At 43.8% G+C, this 25,268-nt stretch overlaps 1 long non-coding RNA gene across 1 annotated transcript in view; it reads left to right on the top strand.

Moving 5' to 3' along the window:
- Positions 1–25,268, top strand: part of LOC126195370 (uncharacterized) — a 251,923-nt gene that overhangs the window by 174,517 nt on the left and 52,138 nt on the right. The window contains exon 2 of the long non-coding RNA XR_007538596.1: positions 21,906–21,948. This is a non-coding gene — a long non-coding RNA (uncharacterized LOC126195370). The remainder of the gene's footprint in view (positions 1–21,905; positions 21,949–25,268) is intronic.

Genomic DNA, 25,268 nt, shown 5'->3' with positions numbered 1-25,268 from the left:
AGAATATGAGAATTTGCTCGACGATGTACCCTCACAAAGATATACACAAAGGTACATGGTGCTCTCCAGATGACAAAACAGTAAATCAGATTGACCAAGTTATGACAGATCAACGTTGCACTTCATTTATAAGAGATGTCAGGGCGTACAGAGGAGCTGAAAATGGCTCAGATCATTTCCTAGTGGTAGGAAAGATGAAAATCAAGATGATTTTGAATCAACAACAAAAAGCCACACCAAAACGTAATTTAGACATCGAAGGACTGAAGGAACTGTCTCTTAAAGAAACCTCTGCGATTGAAATAAGTAACCGATTTACAGCATTGCAAGAAGCTGAGGGGGTAAATAATGTCGAGAAGGCTTGGGAAAGAATAAAGACAGTAGTAACAGATGCAGCAGAAAAAACAATGGGCAGGAAAAAGAAAACGAAGAAACAGAGATGATTCAACGAAAAGTGTCAGAGCAGTGGAAAAGAGGAAAGAAGCCAGGATGCTGTGGCTGCATAATAAGGAGAGTGAGGACAGGAGAGAGACCTTCAAGGCGATTAGAAGAGAAACAGCAAGAGTTCTACGAACAGAGAAAAGGAAGTATCTAACTGGAGTCTTAGAATCTATAGAAGTGGATAGCAGGAATGGAAACTCAAAGAAATTGTTTCAGTGTACAAAGAAAAGTAAGAGAGGTTATCAAAGTGAAAACCTATTCATAAAAGATAAAAATCAAAATATGCTAACACAGCTGGAAGATATTCTCGAAAGATGGAAAGAGTATTTCTCAGAAATGTTAAATTCCACTGATCCGCACATAACCTTCAGTTACGCAATGTCTGAGAGTGACAGCATTAATAACGACGAATGTAGAATCAGAGAACAGGAAGTGATCGACACCATTCAAAAGCTGAAAATCAACAGGACAGCAGGCGAGGACCAGATATCAGCAGAGATGTTAAAAGAAGGCGGAAGCAAACTACACAAAGAAATTTATAACATTATCACAATGATATGGAAAACTGAAACACTACCTGAAAATTGGAAAACTGCAATAATTTGTCCCGCCCACAAGAAAGGAAATAGAAAGGAATGTGGAAATTACAGAGGAATCAGTTTTCTGATCATAACATACGAAATCCTGTCAATGATCATTCTGGAAAAACTTAAACCTTACGCAGAAACATTATTCAAGATTACCAGGCTGGATTTCGAACAAACCGTTCCATAACTGATAATATGTTTACTATACGACAGATCTTTGAGAAATCCTGAGAATTCAACAAAAACATCCACTGTCTCTTCATTGACTTCCAGCTTGCCTATGACAGCCTCCACAGAAGTAGTCTCTATAACACGTTACGAGAATTTAGTATACCCAGTAAAATCATTATGATGATACAACTGTGCGTGGATGGCTCCCAGAGGATCCATATCCCCCACCTTTCCAATTAAAACAGGCTTACGACGAGGAGACGCTCTTTCTTATGTCCTTTTCAATCTTGCATTAAAGAAAGTTGTTCGGGAGAGTAATTTACATCTATACAATGGTCTTCGATTCGAACACAGTGAAGTAAAACTCCTGGCTTATGCAGATGATATAGTGTTACTGAGTGAAATTGAAGAAGAACTGAAATACATGTACAGATCTCTCAGGCACAGTGCCAGCAAAACGGGGCTTTTGATTAACCAAGAGAAAACAGAATATATCGAAAGAGATAGAGTCATAAACCCATATAAACGAAAGAATAACCTCAGGGTCAAGATGTCTGTAGTCACTAAGTAACCCACTCAAAAGTAAAGCTTTGTCAGTCACCATCAAGATGAAGATATACAACACTATTAGGTCTGCAACTTTGCTTCCGCCGTTTTGCCATAGACGGCAGTAGCGGCAAGTGGGGTTCCGGTGGTTCGTCATAGGTGTAATGCAATAAGCTTAGGCCTCTGTAAACATAATGCCATAAAAATATTAGTCGATTTGTGATTGCATCATAAGATTATTGTCGATTAAGTACGTCAACTTACCTACCCATTTCTCGCCATTTGCGGGAAGTTTTAATTTCCTGCTTTAACATGAATAAATCTGCGGCTGTGGCTCTAAAAATGCTGGGTAAGATCAATGGTGAGGGAACTATTAATGGAAGAACGTGCAGAGAATGTTTTCAACGCCTTAAGAACGGTGATTTTGATGTCAAGACCGGCCTGGCGGGGGAAGACAGAACATTTTCGTAGCTACTGAAACAGACGAAGACAGTCACGGGACATCATTATCGAAAGCAATTGATGCGTTCGAGTCCAGAAGCGAAACACAAGCGGCCACAATACAACGATAGACACGCATAAGTAATTTTGCAGCAGGTCTGTGTTCAACCACATGTCGCAAAACCCATATACATGGAAACGATGAAATGAGAAGTCCTATCCCTCCCGCCGTATCCTCCATCCGTTGTTTTCTCTGACTACCACCTTCTTTGATCTGTGGCATACAGTCTGGCTGACCAGCACTTCCGATCATATGAACAAATGCAAAATTGAATCGATTCATGGATCCCCGCAAAAGACGCCCAGTTCTTCCGCCACGGGATTCGTTGCTATCCGAAAGATGGGAGAATGTAGCGACCAGCGATGGGAAATACTATGAATCATAATTTTTTTGTAAGTTTTTCTCAATAAAGCCCCGAACTTGGAGAAGAAACGGCGGAAGCAAAGTTGTAGACCTAGTATCATCTGCTTCATAGTACTGTACGCTTCAGAAAGCTGGACGCTTACAAAGAATGAAAGAGGAAACCTGAATGTTTTCGAAAGAAAAGTAATGAGAAAAATCTGGGGACCTATGTTGGAGAATGGCGTATGGAGAATTCGAAAGAACAATGAAATTTATCAGCTAATGAAGCAACCCACTATCACCCAGAAATTAAAAAGTAGGAGACTGCAATGGGCTGGACATGTGGCTAGAATGGAAAACAACAGAATTACCAAAAAAGCATTTGAAGGAACTCTCCAGGCAACAAGACCATTGGGCCGACCTTGTACAAGGTGGAAAGATGACATAGAGAAGGATATCGCAGCATTAGGAATTTCCGCAGGGTGGAGAGAGACTGAGAGAGATAGAAGACGGTGGAAGCAGATAGTTGATGCAGTGTGTGATCTACAGGGCCTTTGATCGCTGAGGAGAAGAAGAAGATGTGTTGTGGTAAAAGCTCTTCACTAATAGTCCACGTTAGCTTCACTGCTCGTGAAGTACAAGTTCCGCTAAGCAATGAATGACAGACGCCAAACTAGTAAGAGAATTAGTGTGCTAGTGACTGAGCGACTGCGCTAGTGACGGAGACTGACTGAGTGAGACTGAGATTGGCTGAGACTGAGCCCTCCAGTCAGCGGCGGCGATCTAAATACTTGCAGTCGAGAGGGCGTTGGCGGTGCGTTGCTTGCGAGTCTGTCTTTGGTCTCTTTCCTGATAGGCTCGCTTGATCCAGCGCTTACTACAGATCTTTTGCTACATCTTTGCCGACCCGTATGCTGGCCACAGCTTACGCTAGCACATTCCTCCCCCCCCCTCCCGCCCCCCCCCCCCCGAAATGCCTCACTGTTGTCATGTAGGGAAGATGCGAATGAGAATGAGAAGGGAGGCAGGACGCTGGAAGTAGAAATGAGCCAGGAGTTGTGACTGTGGAGGACGGCGTACTCCCGACTGTGCCCTGCCATCTGGCTTGCGAGGCAACAGGAACATCCTCCGGAAAACTGCTGCCAGGGCACACGTCCCATCCTGAGGGCGAGTCTTGGGGCGATGACGGCGACGGCGATGGCGATGGCGGGTCCGGCTCCATCGGGTCGGCGAGCGATGACGGCGGGGACGAGGACGTATCGCCCATCCGCTACTCCCGTAGTGCCATGGTGGCACCAGCGGGTGGCTGCAAAGGCCGCGCGGTCCCGTGAGGTCGTATATCTGGAGGAAGAAAATCAGCAGAATCATGGGGCAAATGACACGCACGAATGTGATTCTGGAGGCGGCGCTGCAAACCATCGGGACCTGCAATCAAGTACGTAAAAGAGCCAATGCGTTCCTGGATCACGCCTTTTTCCCAGCGGACACGGTTGCTATAAACCCTGAAAAGAACAAGATCGCGTGGCGCAAAGCTATACTTGCGGACCATTGGCGGCGCCGGATGCTGCGGTGGATGTAGCAAGTGTAGCAGCGTCCGATAGCGGCGGCCATGCAGACGTTCCGCCGGTGACGGTCCGTCTCGTGGGTGGGAGCGATAGGAGGCGAGAAAGAGTTTCAGCGCCTGTTCCCGTGTGTGGGTGGTGCGAAACTTGGCCATCTGTTGCTTAAAAGTGCGTACAATGGGTTCTGCTTCTCCAGTTGACTGTGGGTGAAACGGAGCACGTGTTAGATGACAAATGCCATTTCGTTCACAAAACTGGTCATGTAAGGTGCAGAAGATAGGGCAAAGTTTTTTAGTGTGATTGTTTTAAAGGAAGATTTCATTAGACGAATGGAATATTCCAGAATTTGAAACACGAACAGCTGCTAGCATGAGTTTCTTAGAATTAGATACCTTAGGGGTTGCGAAGCAACTCAAATCGCTTGATACCGGCAAGTCTTCAGGTCCAGATTGTATACCGATTAGGTTCCTTTCAGATTACGCTGATACAATAGCTCCCTACTTAGCAATCATATACAACCGCTCGCTCACCCATAGATCTGTACCTACAGATTGGAAAATTGCGCAGGTTGCACCAGTGTTTAAGAAGGGTAGTAGGAGTAATCCATCGAACTACAGATCTATATCATTGACGTCGGTTTGCAGTAGGGTTTTGGAGCATATACTGTATTCAGACATTATGAATCACCTCGAAGGGAACAATCTATTCAAAAAATGGTTCAAATGGCTCTGGGCACTATGGGACTTAACATCTATGGTCATCAGTCCCCTAGAACTTTGAACTACTTAAACCTAACTAACCTAAGGACATCACACAACACCCAGTCATCACGAGGCAGAGAAAATCCCTAACCCCGCCGGGAATCGAACCCGGGAACCGAGAACGCTACCGCACGACCACGAGCTGCGGACGGAACGATCTATTGATACGTAATCAGCATGGCTTCAGAAAACATCGTTCTTGTGCAACACAGCTAGCTCTTTATTCGCACGAAGTAATGGCCGCTATCGACAGGGGATCTCAAGTTGATTCCATATTTCTAGATTTCCGGAAAGCTTTTGACACCGTTCCTCACAAGCGACTTCTAATCAAGCTGCGGCCCTATGGGGTATCGTCTCAGTTGTGCGACTGGATTCGTGATTTCCTGTCAGGAAGGTCGCAGTTCGTAGTAATAGACGGCAAATCATCGAATAAAACTGAAGTGATATCAGGTGTTCCCCAGGGAAGCGTCCTGAGGTCTCTGCTGTTCCTGATCTGTATAAATGCCCTGGGTGACAATCTGAACAGTTCTCTTAGGTTGTTCGCAGATGATGCTGTAATTTAACGTCTAGTAAGGTCATCCGAAGACCAGTATCAGTTGCAAAGCGATTTAGAAAAGATTGCTGTATGGTGTGGCAGGTGGCAGTTGACGCTAAATAACGAGAAGTGTGAGGTGATCCACTTGAGTTCCAAAAGAAATCCGTTGGAATTCGATTACTCGATAAATAGTACAATTCTCAAGGCTGTCAATTCAACTAAGTACCTGGGTGTAAGAATTACGAACAACTTCAGTTGGAAAGACCACGTAGATAATATTGTGGGGAAGGCGAGCCGAAGGTTGCGTTTCATTGGCAGGACACTTAGAAGATGCAACAAGTCCACTAAAGAGACAGCTTACACTACACTCGTTCGTCCTCTGTTAGAATATTGCTGCGCGGTGTGGGATCCTTACCAGGTGGGATTGACGGAGGACATCGAAAGGGTGCAAAAAAAGGGCAGCTCGTTTTGTATTATCACGTACAGTGTGGCAGATATGATACGCGAGTTGGGATGGAAGTCATTAAAGCAAAGACGTTTTTCGTCGCGGCGAGATCTATTTACGAAATTTCAGTCACCAACTTTCTCTTCCGAATGCGAAAATATTTTGTTGAGCCCAACCTACATAAGTAGGAATGATCATAAAAATAAAATAAGAGAAATCAGAGCTCGAACAGAAAGGTTTAGGTGTTCGTTTTTCCCGCGCGCTGTTCGGGAGTGGAATGGTAGGGAGGTAGTATGATTGTGGTTCGATAAACCCTCTGCCAAGCACTTAAATGTGAATTGCAGAATAATCATGTAGATGTAGATGTAGTATAAAGGCATGATTTCGTCCTAGGCGAGGATGTAAAAATATAAGGATTTGTTCACTGAGAAGCAATAGATATTGTACTGCTGTTGCGCCATGATGAAGGTATTTGGTTGTGAGAACAGGCGGCTTTGGTGTTGGCGTGGGATAAGATATATACTGTCAGGAAAATTTGCTGGAAAGTGTGTGATCATTACAATGGATTCGTGCGATGTAAAATGATGGTAAAGGATCCTCTACTGTCTTTGGCAATATGAGGTGGGCAGAGAAACTTTTTGGGTGGCGGTGGTACACCAGGGCTCCTTTTGTGATTAAGTCATCGATCGCCGAATCAAATTCTGTGAAATGTTCGGATGAGGAAGGCGGGGCAAGAGTTGTTATTTATTGGAAGAGCTTTATGGATTTCTGTACCGGGATTGTTATTTAGTTCGGATTACAACCTGTTGATTCCAGCAATAACGGCGGGACGATGGCTGGGAGATTGAGGTAGGTTTTGACCAGGGGGTCGGGTGTGAGAGAAGCTGAGGAGGCATGAGGACTGAAGGTAGTACAGGGATTTTGTGAAGGGTGTTTGAGTGGGAGTTGCGACTAGGACTATTAATAAGTACAGAGTCTTTTTAAAGTGTGATTGCTTTATGGAGAGGTGTAAGATGTAAATTGTTCTCGAGTTTTAAGGACTTCAGGGTTAAAGCATTCTGGCCTTGAGTGAGATACTACGCAGATGTGAAGATTAGCTTGAGATGAATGGTGCGTTAGGGTATTTGGGAGATTTCTTCGAGTCTCTAAGAAGAAAGGTTGTTATGGTTCAAATGGCTCTGAGCACTATGGGACTCAACTGCTGTGGTCATAAGTCCCCTAGAACTTAGAACTACTTAAACCTAACTAACCTAAGGACATCACACACATCCATGCCCGAGGCAGGATTCGAACCTGCGACTGTAGCGGTCGTGCGGTTCCAGACTGTAGCGCCTTTAACCGCTCGGCCACTCCGGCCGGCCAAAGATTGTTATGTAATGGCTGCTGGTAGAATATGTGTTTTCTACATGTTACTGGATTTTATTTATTATTTTTTTTTTGGTGGAGTAATTGATGTTGTTGTCGAGAGTAATCTGGTTGCGAAATTTGAGAAGGACGATAGGTAAAGGAAATGACAGCAGATGGGGAATCGATTGTGGGAAGGGGTGTATAGATGAAGGGCGATGGGTGAGAGAAAATGCTCCATTTAGTGATGGAGCAGAATGTGTAATGGTGTAAAAACTAGTAAGGGGAGTTGGAAGCGGGAAAATGGAGATGAGGCGTAGTACTTAGTGACAAGCTGAAGAAAACACTGAACGGCAAAAGACTGCCGGTGATGCGAGATATAACGCAAATGTCACAGTGCCAGTCACGATGACCAGAAAGTTGAAATGAGTGATGCAGGCTGTGTCGAGGCGAGGACAGCAAAAGACGAAGACGGAGTCGACGTCGACGACGGCAACAGACAGAGGCAGGATGGAGGTAGCAGAGTCCCGGCAACTGCGACGACGTTCGATGAAACCGGCGCCGACGGGCACACGATGGAGATAAGGAACAAAATGGGAAACACGGCAGTAAACACAGAGTAGCGACGTCAAAGTACAGGGTGATTCAAAAAGAATACCACAACTTTAAAAATGTGTATTTAATGAAAGAAACATAATATAACCTTCTGTTATACATCATTACAAAGAGTATTTAAAAAGGTTTTTTTTTCACTCAAAAACAAGTTCAGAGATGTTCAATATGGCCCCCTCCAGGCACTCGAGCAATATCAACCCGATACTCCAACTCGTTCCACACTCTCTGTAGCATATCAGGCGTAACAGTTTGGATAGCTGCTGTTATTTATCGTTTCAAATCATCAATGGTGGCTGGGAGAGGTGGCCGAAACACCATATCCTTAAGATACCCCCATAAGAAAAAATCGCAGGGTGTAAGATCAGGGCTTCTTGGAGGCCAGTGATGAAGTGCTCTGTCACGGGCTGCCTGGCGGCCGATCCATCGCCTCGGGTAGTTGACGTTCAGGTAGTTACGGACAGATAAGTGCCAATGTGGTGGCGCTCCATCCTGCTGAAATATGAATTTGCAGCTCTCTGCTAGCTCTGCGAGTCGATTTTCCTGGGCTGCGAACAAATGCTTGCTGGATGCGTGCTACATTTTCATCACTCGTTCTCGGCCGTCCAGAACTTTTCCCTTTGCACAAACACCCATTCTCTGTAAACTGTTTATACCAACGTTTAATACACCACCTATCAGGAGGTTTAACACCATACTTCGTTCGAAATGCACGCTGAACAACTGTCGTCGATTCACTTCTGCCGTACTCAATAACACAAAAAGCTTTCTGTTGAGCGGTCGCCATCTTAGCATCAACTGACGCTGGCGCCTAGTCAGCAGCGCCTCAAGCGAACAAATGTACAACTAAATGAAACTTTATAGCTCCCTTAATTCGCCGACAGATAGTGCTTAGCTCTGCCTTTTGTCGTTGCAGAGTTTTAAATTCCTAAAGTTGTGGTATTCTTTTTGAATCACCCTGTATTTTGTTTGTGAACTACAGTCCCAGTATATAGTTCTACCGACACTACAGATGTCAGCTAAGGGACTCCAACCACCACCGAGCGAGGTGGTGCAGTGGGTAGCACACACGACTCGCATTCGGGAGGACGACGGTTCAGTCCCGCGTCTGGACATCCTGATTTAGGTTTTCTCTGATTTTACTTAATCGCTTCAGGTAAATGCCGGATAGTTGCTTTGAAAGGGCACGGCTGACTTCCTTCCCCATCCTTATCGAGTCCTATGGGACCGGTGACATTGTCTGGTCCCCTCCTTCAAATGAACCAACCAAGTCCAAACACCGCCGTGTATTATGTATTTAATCAGTATCTATACAGAAGAGTGCCCTTTTGGTTGTTGGTAATTCATACAAATCTACAGTTTTGTTCCGATCTTGACGAAATTTTGCGCGATTCCTTCAAGACTAGAAGATCACTGTCTATATAACATTTCTTAATCTGATTTGTTACATATATGTATATGATATAGAAAGGGGAAAGGTTGTCACTAAAAATCCCTTTGAGTTCTTGGCCGATTTACTTAAAATTTGTACACGATCCGCTAGTGAACATTTGGGCAGATACAGATTATATATCTTTTTAACATACACAATATATATATATATATATATATATATATATATATATATATATATATATATGTGTGTGTGTGTGTGTGTGTGTGTGTGTAAGAAAGGTTGTTACCAGACATCTCGAAAAGCGAAAAGAACCTGACCGATTTACTTCAAAGTTCTTGGGCGATTTACTTCAGATTTCTGCATTCAGGTGAATCAATGAAGAAAATTAATGAAAAATTAAATGTCTAACAAACGAAATATATACTGGTAAACTAACTGTAGTTTGTATTGCTAGAATAGGTTACAGCGGCAGTATCTCTCTCTCTCTCTCTCTCTCTCTCTCTCTCTCTCTCTCTCTCTGTGTGTGTGTGTGTGTGTGTGTGTGTGAAATCTTGTGGGACTTAAGCTCGAGAACTTGACCGAAAAATGATTGGAAAACTCTTATTTATTGATTACGTGCCGTTGTTACATGTGACTACCCTAGTAGGTATTTTATTCCGTATTTCACAGGGAAAATAGTGGTAGGTAGGTGAAATACACTCCTGGAAATGGAAAAAAGAACACATTGACACCGGTGTGTCAGACCCACCATACTTGCTCCGGACACTGCGAGAGGGCTGTACAAGCAATGATCACACGCACGGCACAGCGGACACACCAGGAACCGTGGTGTTGGCCGTCGAATGGCGCTAGCTGCGCAGCATTTGTGCACCGCCGCCGTCAGTGTCAGCCAGTTTGCCGTGTCATACAGAGCTCCATCGCAGTCTTTAACACTGGTAGCATGCCGCGACAGCGTGGACGTGAACCGTATGTGCAGTTGACGGACTTTGAGCGAGGGCGTATAGTGGGCATGCGGGAGGCCGGGTGGACGTACCGCCGAATTGCTCAACACGTGGGGCGTGAGGTCTCCACAGTACATCGATGTTGTCGCCAGTGGTCGGCGGAAGGTGCACGTGCCCGTCGACCTGGGACCGGACCGCAGCGACACACGGATGCACGTCAAGACCGTAGGATCCTACGCAGTGCCGTACGGGATCGCACCGCCACTTCCCAACAAATTAGGGACACTGTTGCTCCTGGGGTATCGGCGAGGACCATTCGCAACCGTCTCCATGAAGCTGGGCTACGGTCCCGCACACCGTTAGGCCGTCTTCCGCTCACGCCCCAACATCGTGCAGCCCGCCTCCAGTGGTGTCGCGACAGGCGTGAATGGAGCGACGAATGGAGACGTGTCGTCTTCAGCGATGAGAGTCGCTTCTGCCTTGGTGCCAATGATGGTCGTATGCGTGTTTGGCGCCGTGCAGGTGAGCGCCACAATCAGGACTGCATACGACCGAGGCACACAGGGCCAACACCCGGCATCATGGTGTGGGGAGCGATCTCTTACACTGGCCGTACACCACTGGTGATCGTCGAGGGGACACTGAATAGTGCACGGTACATCCAAACCGTCATCGAACCCATCGTTCTACCATTCCTAGACCGGCAAGGGAACTTGCTGTTCCAACAGGACAATGCACGTCCGCATGTATCCCGTGCCACCCAACGTGCTCTAGAAGGTGTAAGTCAACTACCCTGGCCAGCAAGATCTCCGGATCTGTCCCCCATTGAGCATGTTTGGGACTGGATGAAGCGTCGTCTCACGCGGTCTGCACGTCCAGCACGAACGCTGGTCCAACTGAGGCGCCAGGTGGAAATGGCATGACAAGCCGTACCACAGGACTACATCCAGCATCTCTACGATCGTCTCCATGGGAGAATAGCAGCCTGCATTGCTGCGAAAGGTGGATATACACTGTACTAGTGCCGACATTGTGCATGCTCTGTTGCCTGTGTCTATGTGCCTGTGGTTCTGTCAGTGTGATCATGTGATGTATCTGACCCCAGGAATGTGTCAATAAAGTTTCCCCTTCCTAGGACAATGAATTCACGGTGTTCTTATTTCAATTTCCAGGAGTGTATTTATTCATTAAGCAGCTGCACATATTTTTAGAGCCAACATAATTTTTTGCAGAAAATTAAGTTCACAGTCGGATTTGAGGTACGTCAGGCATTACAAATGTATCACTTTAGTTTGCAATTTAAAGAGGAATCAAAGGGTGATCTATGATGTAATTGTTATTACTAAAATTTTGGTTTGAAAATGGTATATATATGCAAAAGCCAGACCTGAAAGCCTAGAACCTGATTATCCGTTGACACCGAGTGATTCAAATATGCCCTTCGATTTAAAGCGATTGCAGTTTCGTATGCGGCGTGCATTCGCTATGAATATCAAGGCACAAGGCCAGTCGCTTTGTGAGGCAAATACTAAACGTCCTGGGAAACGACGGGCACTGTATCTAATAATAGGATAAACGTAAAACACGAAGTAAAGCTAATATAATCAATTAAACGTGCTGTAGTCGACCTAGAAGCTGTGTCAGAGTTCCTCTGGCTATAGGGCAAGTGCCGTGATTCCTAATCCCTTTCCCTCCCTGACCGTCTTGAAACTTTTATTTCAAAACTAAAGAAAGGCCAAACAGAAGTAACCAAGTAACTATGGCACCAAACAGCCCTACGCTCTTTTTCTGTGTCCCCTCTCCTCCTCTGAAAAGACAATAAAACATGAAATAAACGAATAACGGATCCTTGTATCACAAATTCACAATGTCCTAAGAAGTTTTTGAAAATGGAACAGTGGCAACTGTTGAAGTCATTGTTATAGACGAGCACCGTGTGAGCTCGGGCCTTCATGTCTTTGTACCACATACCTCCGAGAGACGACGGTGCGGCCCATGAAGTACATTGAAGCGCCAGAGAAACATAGGCGGTTGGCAACGCCTATGTAAGACGGTCTGGAGCGGTTGTCAGATCGGTTACTGGTACTACAATGGCAGGTTATTAAGATTTAAGTGAGTTTGAACGTGGTGTTATAGTCGGCGCATGAGCGATGGGACACAGCATCTCCGAGGTAGTGACGAAGTGGGGATTTTCCCGTACGACCACTTCACTCGTTTACCGTGAATATCAAGAATCCGGTGAAACATCAAATCTCCGACATAGCAGCGGCCGGAAAAAGATCCTACAAGAACGGGACCAACGATGACTGAAGAGAATCGTTCGACGTGACAGAAGTGCAACCCTTGCGCAAGTTGCAGCAGATTTCAATGCTGGGCCATCAACAAATTTCAGCGTGCGAACCATTCAACAAAACATCATCGATATGCGCTTTCGAAGCCGAAGATTTACTCGTGTACCCTTGATGACTGCAGGACACATAGCTTTCGCCTCGCCTGCACCCGTCAACAGCGACATTGGACTGTTGATGACTGGAAACATGTTGCCTGGTCGGACAAGTCTCGCTTCAAATTATATCGAGCGGATGAACTTGTATGGGTATGGAGACAACCTCATGAATCCATGGACTCTGCATGTCAGCAGGGGACAGTTCAAGCTGGTGGAAGCTATGTTATGGTGTGGGGCGTATGCCGTTGGAGTGATATGGGGCCCCTTACAGTCTAGATACGACTCTCATAGATGACACTTACGTAAGCATCCTGTCTGATTACCTATAATCATTCATGTCCATTGTGCTTTCAGACAGACTTGCGCAGTTCCAGCAGGACAATGCGACATCCACACGTCCAAAATTCCTACAGAGTGACTCCAGAAACACTCTTGTGAGTTTAAACACTTTCGCTGGCAACCAAACACCCCAGGTATGAAGATTATTGAGCAAATCTGGAATGTCTTGCAACGTGCTGCTCAGAAGAGATCTGCAGCCACTCGTACTGTTACAGATTTATGGACAGGCGTGACGCATTCATGGTGTCAGTTCCCTCCAGCACTACTTCAGACATTATACAATAATCGATAAAGTAAAAGGGCTAGATAATTTCAACGCACGTGTTGTCATCGCTTATCGGACATTTCAGATTTGTGAAGTTTACAACAGAGATAAGGGTTCATCGTATTACATGTCGACTATGCCTTTGGTTCTCAGGACCAGGAGTCATCCTAAAATAAATGAATCTGAATCTGTCTCAGTGTGGGAGAAAGGTGTTGACAACTGTAAAAACATCGTACTCGTTGGTGATCTGACTCATTATTATAGAAATTAATTCTTGGGCAGTCTCGTCGGGGATGCGGTGACGTTCTTTGCGACCTTCATATTAGCCTTCTGGATAGCTTATCATGGGGTTTCATCTATGGAACCAAACTTATACGGAGCAGAAACAGTTCATGTTAATTTTAAGAACAACAATTTTGTTGTATTTAGCGGCAGATCGTGCTTAATATTAGATGTGCACTGGAAGTTTTTGAGAATGACAACGTGGTCCAAGTAGGCTGTATTCTTTTTATTATCTGTGCCATCGGCCAGTTCCAACCTTATGTCCCAGACTTACATTAGTCGAGTCCATGCCACGTTGGGTTGCGGCACTTCTGCGCGCTAGCGGGAACCCTACAGGATATGAGGCACGTGTACCAATTTCTTTGGCTCTCCAGTGTATAAGTTGCCGTAATACAGTGTCACAGCTGAAATCACATCACATCTCTATCGGTATGTCCACTATCTGCTTCAGCCACGTGTTTCAAGCAAGTAAAAAAATTTAGAAATTGTTTCTTATTGAGATCTGATTATTGCGCCAAAGCCTCAAGCTTAGTGGGTGTGGATTAATCATGATCTCTAAATTGTTCTACAGGAAGAAATTTCATTAGCTGAGATTCGATGACGTTGGTGGCAAAGCCAATGGCGTGGAAATAGTCCCATTGAATGGCTCCAAGACGGTATATCCGTACAGGAAACGGGGAACTTTCACAGACCACTGAAGTTTTTCAGAGCCTTGCATGAACCTGTCCGTTTCGAGTGATTCAGTCAAATTATGATGGTAACACAAGTCCGTGTAATGTATCAGCGGTAATTCACTGTGTTCTGTATAAAATTGAGTGAAGTGATATCTCATCTTAGTAGTTTTGCCCAAGAAATAGTTCTCTGACGCCTGCACGACAATTTCTTGTGCACCCGTAAACCACAAATACACACGTGATAGTTCTTTGTTCCCATTCCCATATTTACTGTGAGGAAATCCAAATGGAAACGTGCTTTGTCAGGAAACCGTATGCGGTTTCGTCGACATTGTACTCCTCAGTTAATTCATAAACTGCAGTCGCATCGACCTGAAGCTGTTGCTGCATTTGAATTCTGTGTGCCAACATTTCATTTTATACACTTGCCGTCGTAATCAGTAACGGTCTAAGGCGCTGCAGTCATGGACTGTACGGCTGGTCCCGGCGGAGGTTCGAGTCCTCCCTCGGGCGTGGGTGTGTGTGTTTATCCTTAGGATAATTTAGGTTAAGTAGTGTGTAGGCTTAGGGACCGATGAGTTTAGCAGTTAAGTCCCATAAGATTTCACACACATTTGAACATTTGTAATCAGTGAACAAACGGCGTCACTTTTCTTGGGCAGTCTCGTCGGGGATGCGGTGACGTTCTTTGCGACCTTCATATTAGCCTTCTGGATAGCTTATCATGGGGTTTCATCTATGGAACCAAACTTATACGGAGCAGAAACATTTCATGTTAATTTTACAAACAACGGTTATGCTGTATTTAGCCGCGGATCGTGCTTAATATTAGGTGTGCACTGGAAGTTTCTGAGAATGACAACATGGTCCAAGTAGGCTGTATTCTTTTTATTATCTGTGCCATCGGCCAGTTCCAACCTTACGTCGTTTTCAAGCACGTATCGTATCCTTCCATTTTCAGTCTCAAAACACGTTGAGCTGTGGACACCACAAAACCAAAATTGTAAAATGGGAGTTTTTTTTCTCACCGCTGTTGTATACTAATCTTGTCGGTGGTTTTGTGGTAAAATAAATATTCTTCAGTTCTTGATACTTGGCTGCTACTAGGTAAAATAAATAAGTTAATAAATGTCACTAAGTTCCCAGCCTGGTCCAAGATTTGCGATCTGACGGAACGACTGCAGCTTATGTGTCAGTTTCGTTGCATATTTTATCAGGTAGTTTTTCATTTAGCCTCATGAGCCTGAATGGAGCAGTTCCACATACTTCCGGCATACAAGCATCGCATGAGATGTTGATTAGTGAATATAGGACTCAACGACTCGGTAGCCAACAACGTTAAACAGTTTACCACGATAGCTGCCTTGCTGTTACAGGACAAGCGTCCACTAGCATACTGCCTCTGCGTTTCTAGCATGTTGAAATGTCTGACTTCAGCTCAAGCCTCTTGTACCACGAAAGTGTACTGCAGCGCTATCTGTTGGTGAGTTTTGGTACTGACACTGCAGATTCTTAAACGCTTGACTTCACTCAAACGTTATCTACAAGAGTAGCTTTAAGAATTGTCAACAGTGAAAAGTAAAACGTGCTTCTCTCCAGTACTAAACTGAAAACATTAATGTGCTGGCCGTTGTGGCCGAGCGGTTCTAGGCGCTTCAGTCCCGAACCGCGCTGCTGCTACGCTCGCAGGTTCGAATCCTGCCTGCATGGATGTGTGATGTCCTTAGGTTAGTTAGGTTTAAGTAGTTGTAAGTCTAGGGGACTGATGAACTCAGATGTTAAGTCCCATAGTGCTTAGAGCCATTTGGAAACATGAATGTTCTTTAATTTTTTCTTTATTGTTATTTCATCTCCTTCGCCCCACACGGGCCGGATATGGGCTTTCAGCGATTCCAGTTTTCCGCTCTTGAGCTAAAATATTTTAAAAATTTAAAACAAGGTGATTTTTTTAATTGGCGTTAAAAAATTAATTATTTTTCATGAAAAATTAATACGGAAGGTAAGACGCATAGGTTAAAAGATCAATGGATTATTTCTTTAATTCTAAAATGTTTACGTAGAATAATGACCTTGTGGAGACTTCCAGGGTTATGGGTATTATAGGACCTGTAAGTTTTTTGGTGGGCTGTGCAATGGGATTTATGTATGTAGACCTATGGTTGAGGAATGTTGGAGGATGACGAGGGAGAGTTTCCGAACCAAGCTTAAGGGTGTGGCTGGAGGAAGTGGTGAAGGCGAGAGCCCTGCCAACGGGGGAAGTGTGAATTCTGCTACAGCTGGTAGCACGGGTATATATGTGGGCAGATTTCGTGGAGACTACGCAACTTGTAGAATACGTAGGGCTTGACGGAATTATGGAGGAACAGAAATCAATGCTCCATTTTCATAGCAGAGAACGGGTCGGATCTAGAATTTATTTAGTCTATTGTAGGCTTTCTGTGAATGGTTAGTATGTGACGTTTCCATATTAGTTGGCTAACAAGCGGTAGTTCGATATACTGTAGCGTGTGAAAACTAGAAAATGAAGAGCCACTTACATGTATTGAATTTCAATCATCATCATCATCATATTCATTTCAAGCATTAGCCCTATTTTGTTTTGCTGTTACGGGACCCGTCGCTTCCTCGGTCTTCCTTGAATACTTCTCGCAGCTGGCTTAAATCTTCTTATCTGGAAAGGTAGTCTTGCTCCATCCATTCCTTCAAGATGTTCATATAATTTTTCCTATTTTCTCATACTTTATATAACCTCCATCGCTAGTATTGCCGTCTGTGAATGCACGTTGACGTCGAACAGAGACAGGGGTCATATTAATGTGTATTTCTAGCTTGTCTGTTTTGTAATTCAGCCCTGGGCTTTTACCTGAGTACAGTAATCATGCAATGTGTGGATGACTTTTGTGACACGTGAAGCTGCTGATTAATTTAATTTTAATTGTAGAAGCGGTTTCAGTCAGAGACCATTTTCCGGTACCGTTACGGATAAAGGAATATTTCCATGATTCACATGTTTATTAATTTGTCAATTTTAAGATTTATCGTAGGTACGGAACACAAACAACAAAAACTATTTTAAAGTCATCATGGTTTCACTACCGAGTTGATTTGCCTTTTTTATTTTAAATATTTTTTGTTAGTCCGTATGCCATTTCCTTTTGTGTATTATTCCAGTTATGCAAGACTTTTCTAACTTGGTCTCTCTAATTATCTCTCCTAGTTTCTTGAAGTTTTTGACCCTTTGTATTTGGCCAATGTGTTTGCAAATATTCTGGTACATTTGGTTTTCTCTGCGGAGATTCTTAAACCTGCTCTACTAGCTGCCTTTTCAAATATATTTTATTGTGAAACAGTCGCACATACTAAAATTCGAATCTGAACCAAGCTGATGAAATCTGTTTTGCAACGATTCTGCATCTTGATTTATAGCTCAGTATATATTGTTTAAATGCTTTTTAAAAGTGCTAGTAAAACATTTATCTAATGATTTATGAACTGTTTAACTTAGCGCGAATGCATATATAAACAGACCACCACTGCAGCCCTACGAAAATGATCGTCCTAGCTAATTGGTCAAAGCGTAAAGCGAACGGTCTGTTAACATAAAGGTTGCATAAGTTAGTTAGTTGAATCGTTTTATCTTTTTGACAGACTGTATGATCTGTAAGAATAGTACCGTCAGTATTGCTTAAAGACTTTCTCTGTATTATTCCATGTTACATTTTACAACTCTAGCCGTCTTGAGACACAAAACCAAAATTTTCGTAATGAAGTTCAGTTTTAATGTAATAAATCATTGGACGAAGAGGGGAATTTCTTCCTTAATTGTTTTACTATGTATTTTATGTATAAAATCCCAAGTTTGTGTCTGAAGAAGGCAAACACCGAAACAAAATCCTTAAGCCAATTACACTTTATACACAGTGGTCACTATGATCACGGATTCTTATGAAGAATTTATTTCCTTTATTAATAAACTTCATGATAATTTATAAATAGGACAAAATTACTTCGAAACATTACCTTGAAACTGATCGCTCATTAATTACGCAGAAAAATGCGCTAGTTCATTGCTGAAGTGTTCCAAAGTGAGTTATATCAACTTCCATGGAGATAAAGAAGACATGGCTTTACACACAGTTTTTGCAAGCGATTGGAGGTCGCAAGGAAGTCAAACTCATTGCGCCAGTATGCGTATCTGCCAGACATTCTGACTTGAAAAGATAGAGAGAGAGAGGGGGGGGGGGGAAGAGAGAGGGAGAGTACTACAGTGATATGACTAATAATATTTTAACTAGTGGGAATTCCAGGAAGCAGTGAGGGCGACGTAAGGTAAGAAAGATGGTATCGGTGTTGTCACGGACAGTGGGTGTGCCACTTGCGTGACGGAGATATAGACGGTCGAAATCGTATCAGGTGGTCCATGAGTCATGGCCAAACGTTATCACTTGAACGAGAATAGTATCAGGTAATGGATCAGTGTGAATCTTTCATTTCGATCTACAGCCTGCATTATCTGTCTGCTGCGAAGAGCTGCTGAGAGTAGGAATTCCCTGAGTGCGACCAGCGGCCACACCTGTTTGATTGGTTATGAGAGCTTCAGGGTCACCTTGGCTAAACGTGTCGTTGTTATCAGTAACCGGCGGTAGAGTTAAGCTCCTTTCTTTGACCTTCGGGCGATACTTGTAATGAGTTTAGTCCTTCTTCCTTGACCTTGAGGCAACATCCGTGTGGCTGGTGGGAACAGCCTGTCCTCCTGTACCCCCTCAAACACACGAAATTCCGCCGCCAGAACTTTGTTTCCAGCAAAAACGTATCCCAACACCTCACGTTATGTTCCATCCCCGATAAAACTTACCAGCAACCACGTCGCTGTCATCACGTTCCACTTCGCTTACAACTCCAGACACTCCATTTCCAGGGTAACTTCAGTCACCGACCTCTCCCAGGCCACGAAATCATTCTGGAGATCTAACGGTTTTATCGACTATAACATATGCTGCATCCTCTGTTTCAAGTAAGTCTCCATCCCACCCTTTCTCTGCCTAACTGCACTTCTATCCATCTCCTACCATTTGTCTATTCACCTTTAACAGAGCACATCCCACATTTTTTCTTCTATCACATCCTGTCCAATCCCATCTGCATCCAAATGTCTCATCCAGCTACTGTTACCAGGAGATTTCAGCACCGTCACTCTTACAGATTACGACACTGCTCCTACCACCTCATCAAGTTAAAGTTCATCGTTATTATTCCTACGTCTGTTTCTTTATTAGTGCTTCATCCCTCTCACATCGTGTGGATGTAAGTGGGCTGTCAGTACTGTAAGCACTCCGTTCTTTAAAAAAGGGATTTCTATATACATACAGCTCAAATAGTGTAATTGAAAAAGGCGAAACATTTACATATAATCCTTTTTGATTAAAGGAGACCACTAACTGAAAACAGAAGTGTTGAATTATTGATACACACACACACAAAAAGAAAGAAAACTTATTAGTTTTTGGAGGAATCCTTTCTAGAGCTGGAGAGTAAATACACATGCACACACACACATACTAACACACATTCATACAAGTACACACAGCTATGCTCCTACATAATGTCAGTTGGATGCACAATGCTAGTACTGCGTTTCGGTGTATGGATTAGGTTGTGGCGAGGGCAGTGTTGGATGGGATGGATGGTGGAAGAGAGAAGTGTGCGAAGCACTGGTGTCAGAGATGGTGGGGAGCAGTACATACTGAAGGTGACATGGGAATGTGAATTGGGAGAATGTGGCAGGAAGCAAGATGGGGTAACTGTTGGCTGGAGAATGTGGGCATAGTGGGTTACTTGAAATTGAGGACAGGATTATTATGGGAGTGAAAGATGTGTTGCAAGGACAATTCCTATCTGCCTAGTTCAGAGAAGCTGATTGTGGGGGAAGGAGCCTGATGGCCCAGATTGTCAAACAGCCATTGAAATTGAGCATGTTATGTTCAGGTCACTGGCAAACCAGCTGCCTCCCTCTGAGCCACCAGCCACTCAAACTAGCCCCTATCCCTGCTTCCTGTCTCTCTCTCTACCCACTCCAGCTGACAGAACCTCAACTACAGTATAGCCCACCTGCCAAAATGCAGCAATGACGATATGTGTCAAACTGGCATCATGCAGGCCATGGTGTGTGTGTGTGTGTTTTCTGTGTGTGTTTATACTCTAGCTCGAAACATGATTACTCTGAAAGATTTCTTTCTCTTTGTACATGCCTATCAAAGACTCAGTGCATCACCTTTCCAGTCAGTGGCCTCCTTTAATCGAAAAGTGTTTACATTCTACCGGAACTTTGTTGCATTTACAAATGTTTTTAAGATTATTAAAATGATCGTTATCATTATGTTATAAAAAAAGTCAAATTAGTAAATTTCATCCTTTTCAATTAAAACGAAAAGTAAGGTAAGGGTATATTCTGGAAAAGGATAGTTAATATGAGGGAAATTAGGCAGTCTACAGGGTTGTATGTTGTGGACCTAAATAAAGGGGGCTCTGGTTGGTAGTAACTATAGATATGAGCGTAAGTATTGGGGTGAATGGTAGGAAACAGAAATAGTTTACGATATTGGGGTGTGGCTCAGTTTAAAGTTAGGGGTGAAGTGGGTCAGCCGGCCGTAGTGGCCGAGCGGTTCTAGGCGCTACAGTCTGGAGCCGCGCGACCGCTACGGTCGCAGGTTTCAATCCTGCCTCGGGCATGGATGTATGTGATGTCCTTAGGTTAGTTAGGTTTAAGTAGTTCTAAGTTCTAGGGGACTGATGACAACAGAAGTTAAGTCCCATAGTGCTCAGAGCCATTTTTTCTAAGTGGGTTAGCTAATGAGAAGTAGGGTAGGGGGATCAAGGAGGTGGGGGAGGGGAGGAAGAGATGGTAGTAGACAGGGATGGGAAGGATTTGATGGAATGGATGATTTGGTGTTTACTGGGGAGGATGTAATTGTCTGAGACAGGTCGTTGGCCGAAATTTCGCTGTGAGAAGACTTGGGGCGTGTGCAGGTGTAGGGTTGGTTGGTGGGATGTGTTAGATAGCAACATACCAGGATTCGAAATTAGGAGGAAAACAATTGACGTTTTGGAGTCATGTTTACAGATGGTGAAAATTTTACAGAGATGTTCACCATGAGTGATGGTAGATAGGACTTTGTTGAGATGCCAACGTATACGTGTGAGAGAAGGTACAGATGCGGAAGACAGAGTGGGCTAGTCGAAGAAAGGATAGGTTGGATCAATATTTTATAGGTGTGGAGGATAGTGGATGGACGTAACCCCTTCTTAGCAATCTATTTTTTTATATTTATTGTTTTCTCAAAGATTGAAGAGCGACGACATAGCCGCTGTCAGCCCAAATTTCTATTTAAGGGAATATAAATAAAGCATAAATACAAAAGAAGCGCTGTCTGTAATCACCTGCGTCCTCCACTACAGGGAAAGATGGATTCAGATCTAAAATGCTTTAGCATTCGAACGTGAGGCCCGTAAATGAAGTGTTTTATATTGTTGGGAAAGGCAAACATCTGCATTTACCCGCTAAAGAAGACTTAAAAAAGGATCATACTAAGTAATGCTTTATCACCAGTAAAACAGTTCAGATACTTCTCATGAAGTAACATCTACTAACTTTAAAATTGTGAACTATTGCAGCCTCTTGCTCTACTCTGGAAATAACAGCGTATTTTGCCGACAGGTGGCAGTGCTGTAGTGATTGAGACTGTGGTCTATGCAGTGGGGTAAGTGCTCAAATATGTCTTTGTACGTTGCTCATTCCTGTGTGAGAGCAACAATAAGTTGAGATAATGGAGCCTCTGTTTTCGAAGTGTTAAAGGTGTACACACTCGTGCGAGACGAGCATTTCATGAACCACTAGTGAACCTGTTGCTCAGAAGTGTGTATACACTTTTACATTATGACTGCTGCTATTAATTTCAGACTTTTACTAATTCTTAACAACAAACTTAATAAGGTAGTAAATGTATTTTGAGGCTTTTGTAAGGCAGTATGACGTTCTATAACGGACATCAGATATCATTATAGCATGTCTCTGTGCAGTAAATGCTTTATTTCCTAATGTGAAACTAAGTCTCCCACTCCAATCTCTCTTTGATCCATATATATATTTTCTGGTTTCTCCAAGCAAATCTAAAATGTGCTTCTTCCATTACTCACTTAGTGGCCTCAATTTTTTACTGGTTCTTCGTATTCACAGTCGACGGTGAAAACTGGTGATAAGCAATGATTGTAAACTTTCCTTTTAAGATACAATCGAAGCTCCTTTCCATTTCAGCAAAAGTAAACATGCAAGGACGGAACAGACCTTCTTGGACAATGATTGTTCCGATTTTAGACATGCCCCATCCATCTAAAATTCTTTTCCAGTCGAATCAGAACAGCTGCAAGGCGTTTCCTACTTAGTACAACGGAATAAGGTACTGGGTCACTTCCCTTTGTGTGAAGAAGTGATACGCTCCTGATGGAAGCGGTCCGGCTCGGCCACGTGGGACACAACATGGTTGCAAGCCAAATGGGTTCAAATGGCTCTGAGCACTATGGGACTTAACATCTGAGGTCATCAGTCCCCTAGAACTTAGAACTACTTAAACCTAACTAACGTAAGGACATCACACACATCCATGCCCGAGGCAGGATTCGAACCCGCGACCGTAGCGGTCGCGCGGTTCCAAACTGCAGCGTCTAGAACCGCTCGGCCACACTGGCCGGCTGCAAGCCAAATACTTGTAAAAGTTGTGTTGCCCTGGATATCGTGTTTTTGTAACAATTTTATATTACTAAGTCTTGTAGACGTTTTATATTACTTTTTTGTTCCAAAAACGTAGCAAAGGTAATGTGTGACGGTGGTAAATGTCGATATCGTTCGATGTGTATGAGCTTCTGAGCCTCACACTGTGTGTGTAGTTGACGTGCGGAGATGAGTGCAAAAGATGTTTTCATCGCATATGAAGAATGTTGTTGAGAAAGTGGAGGAGCGTGAGCGGAAGATTTTGAGGAACTGCATGTGAGCTGAATAGTGAACCAATGACTTAAGTCATTGTCACACAAGACGAGGCAGCTAATGTCGATGTGGGCACGGATGGGAAATCCGACCGCATGAGAGGCAGTGCCGTCAGCACATGGAACGAGCTGATTAACGCTATCCAGCGGCACTTGTTGGCTTTATTTAGCCGGCAGGCCACACAGTTTGTTTACGAAAATGCTCGCCATAAAATTCCTACGTTTGTTAAAACGCAGATTTCCTCCCTTGTCCATATGCTAGACATATGGTTCTGTCTGTAGTATACAAAAATAAAAAACTTCAATATCGATGAACTTGAAAAAAGACAATTGGAAAGAAACATATACAGTCAGTAAGGACGTCACCTAATAAAAGTTCACAAAATCGAACAAACTCTCTTCTGACAGAGAGCGCGTACATTTGCAACATCAAATGTTACAGAAATTATTTCTATTAATTTAATAGGCCCCACAATATTTTAGAAAACGCGAAGGTGAAGAAAAATGGATACACCAGGATGCGAACCCACTACCCTCTGTTTCGTGACGTGGCGCTCCTGACAACTACGTAACGCTGAACTTGTGCGAGGACACACCTTGTTTTTTATGTTATAGTCTTCTGAAGGCTGTAACCGCCGATAAGTTATTAAATAGCATTTAATTATAACAATATCTGTGTGAATATCCAATGTGTCATTGCTTTAAATCGGGATACTTTCCATAACATGCGAATTATAACACGAAAATAATTAATACGAAAATTCTTTAGTCACCAGCCCAAGAAATCGCACCAATAGCGGCAAATTCTTGAAAGATACAGTGTGATGGTGCTTAGAAACAGCATATCTTCGTAGGAACATAAAACCCACCCACCAACTTCATCTGAATGCACCAAATATATGGTGTTTCGCAAGTTGTGGTTGTGACTTAGAGGGTTCTTGCTTCTTAATGCTTCAATTTTTCATGGCTCCTAGCCGAAATATCACAGATCTTGTTTTGTGTTTCATGAGATGAAATAGCTCTTCGACGTCAAACAGCAGAATGTGACGCCACAAAACCCATAGAGCGCTGCGCCAACGTTAGGTATCTCGTCCCGTGTGGCGACGGCTTGAAGCTGTCGTCACATGTGACGTAAAAGCCAATGTGGACATGGACTTGGATATGATTTCCATCCTCATTGCTAAGCAGACTGTGAAAGGCATCAGGCTTTGTGCATCTGACTTTCATTTGTATTTAATTTTTTTATTATTTAGCTCATATAGTGTTTTTAATAATTTGTTTGTCGTTAGGCTGCAATGGCACCGTTTAATATATTCGATCAGCAAATGGATAATAACTTCTTCTTTCTGTGTCTAATAATAACTGGTGGTGGCGAAGACTGAATGTCCTTGCATGTGAGTTGTGTGGATGGAGGCTTGGCTGGTGTTGCCTGCCGTGGAGGGAAACAGAAAGGAAACAGAAATCTTGGACACGGCCGCTTCGCACCGAGCGAGGTGGCACACTGGACTCGCATTCGAGAGGACGACGGCCATCCTGATTTGGATTTTTCGTGATTTCCCTAAATCGCTTCAGGCAAATGCCGGGATGATTCCTTTGAAAAGGCGCGACCGACTTCCTTCCTCGTCGTTCCCTAACCCGATGGGACCGATGACCTCGCTCTTTGGTCCCCTTCCCCAAAATCAATCAACAGCCACTTTGCGGAAGGAACTGAGCAGGGGCGAGTAGATCCCCAGGACCCAAAATGCATTGTTTCGGCATGTTGTGTGCGGAGCTCGTTAGGCGATTTCACGGCGACAGGCCAAGGTGACCCAACAAGGAGGCTTTTAGAAAGCTGCGCAGCTAAACTCGCTAAGGGAAAAAAGCATAGAGATTGCTGCAAATGGTCGTGTAGCCTCTGGCCCGGTGCATTGATTTCTCTAAATCAGCGCCTGGATGAGAGGCCAAAACGTTGAACGTACACAAGGGAGTCAGTGGCGCAAAGCTTGTGACATCAATGTTTTCAGTTCGGGCGGCCTTAATTTTGGTTCTGAGGCACGTTATT

This window comes from Schistocerca nitens, chromosome 7, assembly GCF_023898315.1.
Source record: "Schistocerca nitens isolate TAMUIC-IGC-003100 chromosome 7, iqSchNite1.1, whole genome shotgun sequence".
Classification (NCBI taxonomy): Eukaryota; Metazoa; Arthropoda; class Insecta; order Orthoptera; family Acrididae; genus Schistocerca; species Schistocerca nitens.
This window is presented reverse-complemented; position numbering and strand designations above follow the sequence as displayed.